Source organism: Triticum urartu, chromosome 3 (genome assembly GCF_003073215.2).
Source record: "Triticum urartu cultivar G1812 chromosome 3, Tu2.1, whole genome shotgun sequence".
Classification (NCBI taxonomy): Eukaryota; Viridiplantae; Streptophyta; class Magnoliopsida; order Poales; family Poaceae; genus Triticum; species Triticum urartu.
In genome coordinates, this window is record NC_053024.1 from 733827949 (window position 1) to 733838249 (window position 10301).

General features: G+C 48.7%; 1 long non-coding RNA gene across 6 annotated transcripts; it reads left to right on the plus strand.

The window, feature by feature from the left end:
* Positions 1 to 1937: 1937 nt before the first annotated feature.
* LOC125546298 lies at positions 1938 to 5792 on the plus strand. 6 transcript variants are annotated; one of them, XR_007300554.1, is made up of 8 exons: positions 1943 to 2024; positions 2704 to 2796; positions 2937 to 3032; positions 3361 to 3540; positions 4293 to 4372; positions 4509 to 4681; positions 4975 to 5139; positions 5437 to 5792. It is a non-coding gene; the product is annotated as an uncharacterized LOC125546298 (long non-coding RNA). The 6 variants fall into 6 exon arrangements; XR_007300555.1 differs by lacking the exon at positions 5437 to 5792 and having other exon boundaries at positions 1941 to 2024; positions 4472 to 4681; positions 4975 to 5361; XR_007300552.1 differs by lacking the exon at positions 5437 to 5792 and having other exon boundaries at positions 1942 to 2024; positions 4975 to 5361.
* Positions 5793 to 10301: the final 4509 nt, after the last annotated feature.

Sequence of the window (10301 nt, forward strand, 5' to 3'; positions counted from 1 at the left end):
CTCCCATGCCGTAGCATCACAGCAGCCCCGGCTCGTCGTCGGCCGTCGCGGCAGCAAGAAGCGCCCGCTGCTTCCTTGGCTCGGTGCAGTCCTTGGAGTAATGCCCGTACTCTTGACAGTTGTAGCAACGCACCTTGCGTATGTCGAAGTTGCCCTTCTTCTTGCCGGTGCCGCTGCGGTGGCGAGCAAGCCACTCCTCCTCCGTGAGGAGCAGGCGACTCCCACCACCCTGGTCGTAGTTGTTGGCGCCCTCGTCCAAGTCGCTCCGGTCCTCCGCCGTTTTGAGCCTTCCCACAAGCTCTTCCATGGACATGGTTTTAAGATCAAGAAGCTGTTCAATGGCAATGGCTACCTGGGTATACTTGGATGGCACGATGCGGAGAAGCTTCTTCACGACCTTCACCTCGTCGAGGTTCTCACCGAGCGTGCGCAGCTTGTTGGCGATCCCGTTCATGCGCATGGCGAGCTCATCGAGGGTCTCCCCGCTCCTCATGCGGACGGCATCAAACTCCTTGAGAAGAGTCTGCGCCTTGGCCTCACGGACGCGGGCATCGCCGACCCGCATGATCTTGATGGCATCCCATGCCTCCTTTGCCGTCGCCTTCACGGCAAGCGTGGAGTGCATCTCCTCCGGCACGGCTCGCAGAATTGCCGCAAGCACCGCCCTCTCCTGGCTGAATGTCCGGCCTCCCTCGATGGCGTCCCACACGCGTTGGGCCTCCATGTTCACCTTCATGATCAGCGACCACTCGAAGTAGTTCGTCGCCGTCAGCGGCGGGTAGACGACGGTGCTGCTGGCCTGGTGGACGACCTCCTGCTGCACCACCACCTCGCGGCAGCCACGCCGCGTCAGGCTCCGGCCTCGGCGCACCACCGGCGAGGCCGAGACACGGCGGCGACCCGGCGACGGAGTGCGCGAACCTTCAGTCACCATAGCTCTTAATACCAAATGTAATCTCTACCTAGGATAGGAGATGAACTCAGGCAGGCACACACACAGCACACAAGAACACACAGAGCTTTTGGTGGCAACGCACTTCTGCCGCTTTTCTCTTGTTCTTTTTTTTGCTTAATCAAACAAACTGATTACAACTCCTTTTAAAGGGGAGCAAACGCACTGACCAAGCCACACACCGGCTTCGCTCCGATTTCTACTCACCACTACCCACACGCACACAGCGTTGAGTCACTGCCACGAAGGAGCTAGTCCACAACGGCACCGCGATCCGCTTCTCTAGCTCCACGTCCATCTGATCACGACTTGGCTACTGGGACTTCACACTACACGGGTGCATGCAGCTTCACACTAACAGAACGACCACTAAGCTAGTTCTTGACTAAATCTAACTAGTACTTGCATGTACTCACAACTCCTGGTTCACTTGACTGACGATCAGGTCTCACCTCTGCTAATCCATCAGTCCACTTCACCATGATGGCATGCATCGCTATACTAGACTCAGACTCAACAAACTCAAACTCTGCTCCCAGCGTGCACTGTCCTTCTGTCTCCTCGCTGGACCACCGCCTACTCCTGCCCCCGCCCCCGTCCCCGCCAGTCTCCCCAGCCCTCGTCCTCGTCTTCATCTCCTCGCCTATGCAAGCGAGCAGGTGCTGGTGGTGGTTTGATCTGTCATGGGGGAGGCGGCAGGCTCGGCTTGATGGTGGAAATAATAAATCCAGGTCAAGGAGAAGTGCTTCCGCTTCATTCCTATGTTGCTTCCTTTGATTCAGCTGCTCGGCCTTGCTCGCTCTACTGCAGCGATGGATTCCGTCGCCGCACATGCCGGTTGACGAGGAGGAGCTGTGGCGTGGTCGGAGAACTGACTGCATCTACTACCTCGCCTCCCCGTTGACCTGCAAAAAGGTAACCCCTGCACCTCCCTCCCACTTCTTGAATCCACTACACATCGTTACACTTCTGTTCCTTGCACTAATCCAATGATTATTATAGCTTTGTAGCAGTAGGAAACTAGGAATCTGTATGACTCGAGAATGCACTCAAGTGCAGCACTACTTGCAGGGTAATGAGTTTTTTTTTTAGGAATTTCACATGGAACAGTTCAACTTCTGCATGATTTGGAGATAATTCTAATGTTTCAGATACATACATTTGATTTGAGCTTTTTTAGTTTGACATTGATCCAACTCGAGCAGGCATGCTTTGCATTTATTGCATATTAATCTGATCAAATCAGATTTCTGTTGTACCTTCAAGTCATTTTTCTCCTAATTTCAGTTCAATACGTAAAGTACCTTTTGCCCTTGCGGGTCTACTGGATAAGTTGTAGACTGTGTACGGATAAGTAGGATATATGTGTGCTAGGTGCAAGTTTGTAATTTTGTTTTGTTTGTAGGGACATTTTAGGTCCTTTATTTGTACTTGGGTCTCTTGTACTAATGTTCAGGGCAGGGCAGTGGAAATGTTGTATAATAATCTGTACGTAGTTGAGACTAAGAACAGAATAATGACATGTTTGTTTTTGGGCAAAAATTTATCATGGGGTGGGGGTTGTAAAGGAATAAGGGAGGCTGATATTCTTTTAATATTTTTAATTCAACTCTACCATAGTGAGATTGAATGCTCTACTTCCAAACAGTTGCATGGAAATGTCCACTGTCCATACAAAATGAACTCAAGTTTTCTGCAAATATTGTATATTAACCAAAGATGATTTTTATGCCATCCAAATGGTTTTACAGGTACACAACGATGATGAGGTCAGAGCCTTGTTTAAGCAAGTGCAAGGAGAAGTTCCTAGATCTCCTATATTTATGATGAAAGTGGCATCTCAGGTCATACATGATACACTGATAACAGTAATTATTTTCTATTGTATCTTTGTGTTACTCATGTTCAGTATTCAGCAAGTGCTTCTTCTGTACTGATAGAGTTTATTTATCTACAATCTTGCCTTTCTGTTATTTCTTTGTAGAGCCAACATCTAGAGGTTCAATTGCTCTGTAACAAGCATGACAACGTGGCAGCACTGGACAGTCGAGACTGTAGTGTTCAAAGAAGGCACCAAAAGGTTCGTTATTCTCCTGAAACATTGTGTTGTTCAATATCAGATTTGTTGGAATTAGTCTGAGCCAAACATTTGTGTACTGAGTATTGGTAGAAGTTCTACAGCTTCAAGGAATTACAACTTCATTGGACGATGTAGCAAAGTGCAAAATGTTGCACGAGTTATACAAAATTTAAGTCTTAGGATTTCCTCCAATGCAATCGTTTATTTCTGTCAGTTATACTTATACTGTACTAAATAGTTGAATGTTGCATTTCAAATTCAAGAAGAAACCTTTTCTTCCTGTATTGATATATGTGTCGGGACGTCGGCCTCTCTCTCCCTGAGCTAGCGCGCTGCCGAATGGCAGGGCCCGTCCATTCGGTTTTGATCTGATCGGGGGCTTCCTTATCCTTTGGCTTACGATTCGAGGTGCGCTCGTGCGTGCGCACGATTTCGTCTTGATTTCTGGTGAGTGACTGAGATCTGCTCTGCTCTGCTCGGTGCCGGAAAACTCAAGGTTTCAATCGAGGTCAGTTCGTTCGTTCGTTCGATAGAAGCTGATTCAGTTGAGCCCTTATATTGCTGTTGCGGCTTCCAATAATTGATGCGTAACAGTTCTGAGACACACATACTGATGCTACTTCATGCAATCAACCCGCTAAGCTAAGTTAAAGTTTGGTCTTCCAAATGGATACTAGCACCACCAAACATTAGGGATTCACTTTAGCTATATCATCCTTAGTAGATTCTCTGCTTAGTATTTGCACCTCTTCATCTCAAACTTGCTAATTCTGTTTATGGCTCGCATTCGTTCTCTTTTCTTTGGGACATGGGTATCGATGTTAGTATTTTCTATCATTATCTGAACCTTGGTAGGCTGATGGTTGATTTTATACTCCCTTCTGTATATAGCCCCTTTTGCAATCTGAGTTTATTATTTCATATGTGTTCATCAAATTCGGCCTCTGGGTGGCAGGATTAGCCCATTTAAATCAGTCTCTGCGCAAACATAAGTCGCTGCTATCCAAAAACCTGTAGAACTAGCTTGCTGTGTATTTATTTTAACTCACATATACAAGGGGTAAATAAGCACGAATCGAAAAAGAACACCTAAGATTTCTTTAATTGTGCTCATTTTTACATTAGTAGACAGAATTACATAAGTTTGCCTCTACCACTATTGATATCAGCGATGAAATTTAGCTGCTTTTTAGTTCTAGGCTGAAAATGATGCTGAAGTTCTAAACATTCTGTTTGACTGAATTTTTTCTTGATGTGCAGCTGAATTAGGGAAGGATGCCGAAGTTACATGTACACAACCCTTATATTCTACTCCCTCCGTTCCAAATTACTTGTCACAGGTATGGATGTATCTAGATGTATTTTAGTTCTACATACATCCATTTTTGCGACGAGTAATTTGGAACGGAGGGAGTACTAACAATGGCTCTCTTTTGGAGATCGCTCGCTGAAGTTATTCGCCTTTGGTTACCCCAGGGGGAAATTTTCAAGCTTGCTTCACGGGCAGTAGCTCCTCCTTCCCCAACCCCACTTTGTCTCCCCTGTGATTTGCCTGTTCCTGATCTTGGTGGCTGGCATGTCTCAAATTCTCATTGGGCAGGGCTACTAACGTAATGGAGCAAACTGGAAATTCCACCTGCATATTTTAGGTAATTATGTCGTGTTTTTTAAACCCTTCGTGTGCATATGGTAGGCATGAACTTGTCCCTGCAGCTCATGATAAGAGTAGGACCTTAAATTCGCCAGAATGAGTTCTTATTTTGATTATCTATAAAGTCTTGTTTTGATTATCTTTCACTTTACTGTAAGATAATAAATCTGGGGAGCTAAAGCTTAAGAAGTTGCAGAATGAGTTTGCCTCCTTTTTCACTCTCTATATCGAATTCTTTGGTCGTTTTATACAAAGATCTTGCCCATGTCCCTGAACTTCTTGATTTTATAGGGTTCTTGCGGATCATGCTGGTCACTCCGGGGCATTGGAGTGGGCCAACTTCCTAACGACGGGCAAGATGGAGCTGATCGGCTGCTCGGCAGCGACCATGAGGTGAGGCGTGGTGCCAGCTGCAGCGGGTGCAGGAAGCAACAACATATAAAGATGGGCGCCGAGGTACACCGTTCACTCCCTCAAAAAGGAAGAATCAACGTAGTAGCTAGCATTCAGTTTTAGATGCTATGTATTTCTGATTCTTTTTGGCAGTAGAGAGCTATGTATCTCTGGTTATCATTTTACCTGTTGGACGTGCTTCTAGGACGTGCTTCTAATCCACTCTGCAAGAATATGACCTCTCTATGTTAATATAGACCTACCACTAAACGGTTTGCTGCTGCACCTATGTTAATTGTGCTCTTTTTTGAACAACTGGTGTCCATCTGGGTTCCATACGCACGTTCACAAATAAAACAGCTGGATTGGTGCGCAAAGGACCGCAGAGGAGGCGCGCCCCTGCCACTAGTATCTATACTAAACGGTACATATCCATGAATCCATTCATGTACATGTTCCTGATGACCTGATCCATCCCCGATTCCCCCCAAAGCCCTATTTCTGTAGTTCTTTTTATTCTTTATTAGTACATATTCAACTATTCATCCATCCATGATCCATCCTAATTTTCTGTCATTCTATCTACACGTCTAGGGTTTCAATCATCCGATGTATAAATTTCTAATTTTCTGTATCCTCTTTTCTTCATAATTTTCTAGCCATCGTTGACACTTCAATTCTTTCATGGACCTCTTTGAGCAGTTGAAGAAATTTAAAAAGGTGTTTTGGTTTGTATTCAATTCAAAAAATCTGATGTCGTTGGATGACAGCAATCTACGGGAATGTTGCACTACTTTTGCAAAAGCTTTTTCTGATGATAACTCATCTAATGTTTTTTGAACGTTAGCAGGAGGACTGCCAAATTCATTGATCAGAAGAAGAGAACAAGAACACCTCCAAAGGAGGAAAGCATCGCAAAAGGGCTAGTGCAGAAAGAAAAGAAAGAAAACAGAACCCTGCCGGCACCAACACAAACCCAAGATCCGCCAGCAACCGTGCACACCATCGGAATCCGTCGTCGAGGCCTCCAAGATGACGCCTCCAAGAAGGAAGTGGTATCGAGAACACCGCTGTCATCCGATCTAGCTCCGCCAGATTTTAGGTTTTCACCCGGAGACCTCAGCCATGAGGCAGGAAGAGCAATGAGCTCCACGGCGGCACCTCCAAGGAGGAAGACAACATCCATAGATGCCGTTACCGTCGGCACCGACGAAGTCGATGCAGGATTTTTCATCCGGAGCTAAGCCTTCCGCCAACCATCCAGGATCCGAGACCAAACCAGCACCACCGGGCAGAACAAGGCCAAGCACACACTACTAAACACGGGATAGTCGCCGCCGCACGCAGAACCTAGGCGAGCACACGTCAAACCTGGCCGGTCCGCACCGCCGCACGCAGGACCTGGGCGAACCAAATCGGCTCCGGTCGTCCTCCAGCTCCGTGCGCAGATCTGGCGAGACTTCGCACCGCAGCGCACCAGGAAAAACTGAAGTAGAACCATCGCTGACCGGCCCGCACCGCAGCGCGCCGAAACAGAGCAAAAACCAGGCCAAAACTTAACGTGCTCGCACCGCTGCACGCAAGGACCGGACCTCCGTGCTAGATCTGGTCTGCCCGAGCTTCCTCTAGCACCAACAAGCTGGACGGCGCCCCTGCTCCAGGAGCTGGACGTGCACACGCTTGCAAGGAGGAAACCACCAGCACCCACCGGCACCGCCGCTCCCGCCTCTCCAATCCAGGCGCCACCGGCCATCGAGATCTGGGCACAGGACCGCCCAAAATCAGATCGGGCTTGGAGCCCCTCACAGCCGTGTCGCCCAATCTCCTTGCGCACCGGCGCCGCCGCCGAACAGATCTGCGCAGGGGGCGCCAACCGCGCTTATCCCGCGCCCCGCGCGATGCCGAACTGCGCCGGGAGCAGCGCCAGGGCGCCACACAGACATCGCCCCCGACAAGCCGCCCGCATCACGCCCTCGCGCCCATCGGCCTCCACCTTCCCTCGTCATCCGCAAACACCAGCGCGTGCACCGCAGCGCCAAATCCGCTGCGCCGGTCAGAGCCAGCTCGCAGCGCAGCCCCCACGCCTCTGCTTGGCCAGGCAGCCCCGCTCAACCATGGCCTCGCGAGAGGGAAGAAGTGCCCCGCCGCCGTCGATGCCGCGTGGGCTTTTCCCGGCGGCGCCTGCCAGCGACAGCGAGGGGGGAAGGGGATAGGGGAGGGGTGGCGGCCCGACGGCTAGGGTTTCACCCGGGTCGCCTGCGGGGGGCGACACGTGTTGGGGAACGTTGCAGAAAACAAAAATTTTCCTACTCGTTTCACCAAGATCATCTAGGAGTTCAACTAGCACCGAGCTATCGGATGCATCTACATACCTTTGTAGATCGCGCACGGAAGCGTTCAAAAGAACGGTGATGATGTAGTCGTACTCGACGTGATCCAAATCACCGATGACCAGCGCCGAACGGACGGCACCTCCGCGTTCAACACACGTACGGGACGGGAGACGTCTCCTCCTTCTTGATCCAGCAAGGGAGAAGGAGAGGTTGATGAAGATCCAGCAGCACGACGGCGTGGTGGTGGATGCAGGGCGTCACAGTAGCAGGGCTTCGCCTATACTACGAGGGAGACGTAACGGGGAGAGAGGGAGGCGCCAGGGGCTGGTGTATGAAATCCCTCCTCTCCCCCACTATATATAGGAGGGCCAAGGGGGGGTGGTGCGCAGCCTAGGAGATCTGATCTCCTAGGTGCGGCGGCCAGGGGGAGGATTCCCTCCCCCCCAAGGCACCTCGGGGTGCCTTCCACTAGGTGGACTCCTCCCCCATGGAAACCCTAGGCGCATGGGCCTAGTAGGGCTGGTGCCCTTGGCCCATCTAGGCCAAGGCGCACCCCCTACAGCCCATGTGGCCCCCCGGGACAGGTGGCCCCACCCGGTGGGCCCCCGGGACCCCTCCGGTGGTCCCGGTACAATATCGATAACCCCGAAACTTGTCCCGATGGCCGAAACAGCATTTCCTATATACAATTCTCTACCTCCGGACCATTCCGGAACTCCTCGTGACGTCCGGGATCTCATCCGGGACTCCGAACAACATTCGGGTTTCTGCATATACATATCTTCACAACCCTAGCGTCACCGAACCTTAAGTGTGTAGACCCTACGGGTTCGGGAGACACGCAGACATGACCGAGACGACTCTCCGGTCAATAACCAACAGCGGGATCTGGATACCCATGTTGGCTCCCACATGCTCCACGATGATTTCATCGGATGAACCACGATGTCGAGGATTCAATCAACCCCGTATGCAATTCCCTTTGTCAATCGATATGTTACTTGCCCGAGATTCGATCGTCGGTATCCCAATACCTCGTTCAATCTCGTTACCGGAAGTCACTTTACTCGTACCATAATGCATGATCCTGTGACCAGACACTTGGTCACTCTGAGCTCATTATGATGATGCATTACCGAGTGGGCCCAGTGATACCTCTCCGTCATACGGAGTGACAAATCCCAGTCTTGATCCATGTCAACCCAACAGACACTTTCGGAGATACCCGTAGTATACCTTTATAGTCACCCAGTTACGTTGTGACGTTTAATATACCCAAAGCACTCCTACGGTATCCGGGAGTTACACGATCTCATGGTCTAAGGAAAAGATACTTTGACATTGGAAAACTCTAGCAAACGAACTATACGATCTTGTGCTATGTTTAGGATTGGGTCTTGTCCATCACATCATTCCCCTAATGATGTGATCTCGTTATCAATGACATCCAATGTCCATAGTCAGTAAACCATGACTATCTGTTGATCAACGAGCTAGTTAACTAGAGGCTTACTAGGGACATGTTGGTGTCTGTTATTCACACATGTATTACGATTTCCGGATAACACAATTATAGCATGAATAAAGACAATTATCATGAACAAGGAAATATAATAATAATGCTTTTATTATTGCCTCTAGGGCATATTTCCAACCAACACGGGCGACAGCGGCTTGGGGTGGTGGATATAACTCATCTAATGTTGATCTTCATGATTTTGTCTCTGAGTTGAAAGTGTTGCAGGTAACTTTGCCAGATGGTTTGATATCCGTGCTTGAGATTTTTCAATTTATTATGGATGTAGATTGCTATCCAAATGTCTCTCTTGCCTATCGGATCCTCTCAAGAGTGCCTGTGTCCATAGCCTCAGCTGAAAGAAGTCTCTCTAAACTGAAACGATTGGAAAATTATTTGAGGTCAACTATGTTGCAAGACAGATTGAATGACTTGGCTATGTGTTGCATTGAGAAGGATATGTTGGACAATGTTGATCTTGATTATGCCCTTAATGACTCTACATCAAGAAATGCCCGAAGAAACTTTTTTTGAAGCATCAAAGTATTATTGTTGTCGATGGAGTCGGTCGAATTTGGTTCTTATTTAAGATAATCATGTCTTATTAGTTCCATTTTGCTATATTTTTTGTATTTGTGTCATAATATGACATTGCCCAAAAATTACTATAGTCAAATCTCAAACTAAAGACGTGTGGTTGAAAGTTTATTCTTAATATGTTTATGTATCACGCACAATATATATATATATATATATATATATATATATATATATATATATATATATATATATATATATATATATATATATATATATATGATCTTAGGAGGACATAGGGGCCCATGTCTTCGAGTTCGCCTAGGGCCTTCCGAAACACAGGGCCGGCCCTGGGCGTCAGAGCACAGGGCCGGCCCTGGGCGTCAGAGTCCACGCCGCCGCCGTCAATGGAGAAGTGGTCTCAATTAGAAACTGTAGTCGTCCACCATGAGGAGTCACCGGGGACGAGACAGGATAGAAAGATGGCCGCCATGGCGAGTAACATGGCGCCGACAAAGGCTACATATCCAGCCAGTGTTATGTCGTGATAGATGTAGGTGACGCCCAGGTAGACGCAGCCCACTAGTACGCAATAGATGACGATGGTGATGGTGGCGACAATGCCGACATTCGGTGAGGCGTAAGAGTCCACGCCGCCTCCGTGTTTGCCTTGGCTGTCCTCGAGATCCACATACTCCCATGCCGCCGCAACGATTCCCCCTCCTCTAGCGGCTCGAATGCTTCGACCGGTAGAAGCTGCACCTTCAAAGAAAGGAGGAGGAGAAAAAAGAAGGTTGGATTGGGTCAATCATTAGTGGCTCCGAAACATTGAAAAGATG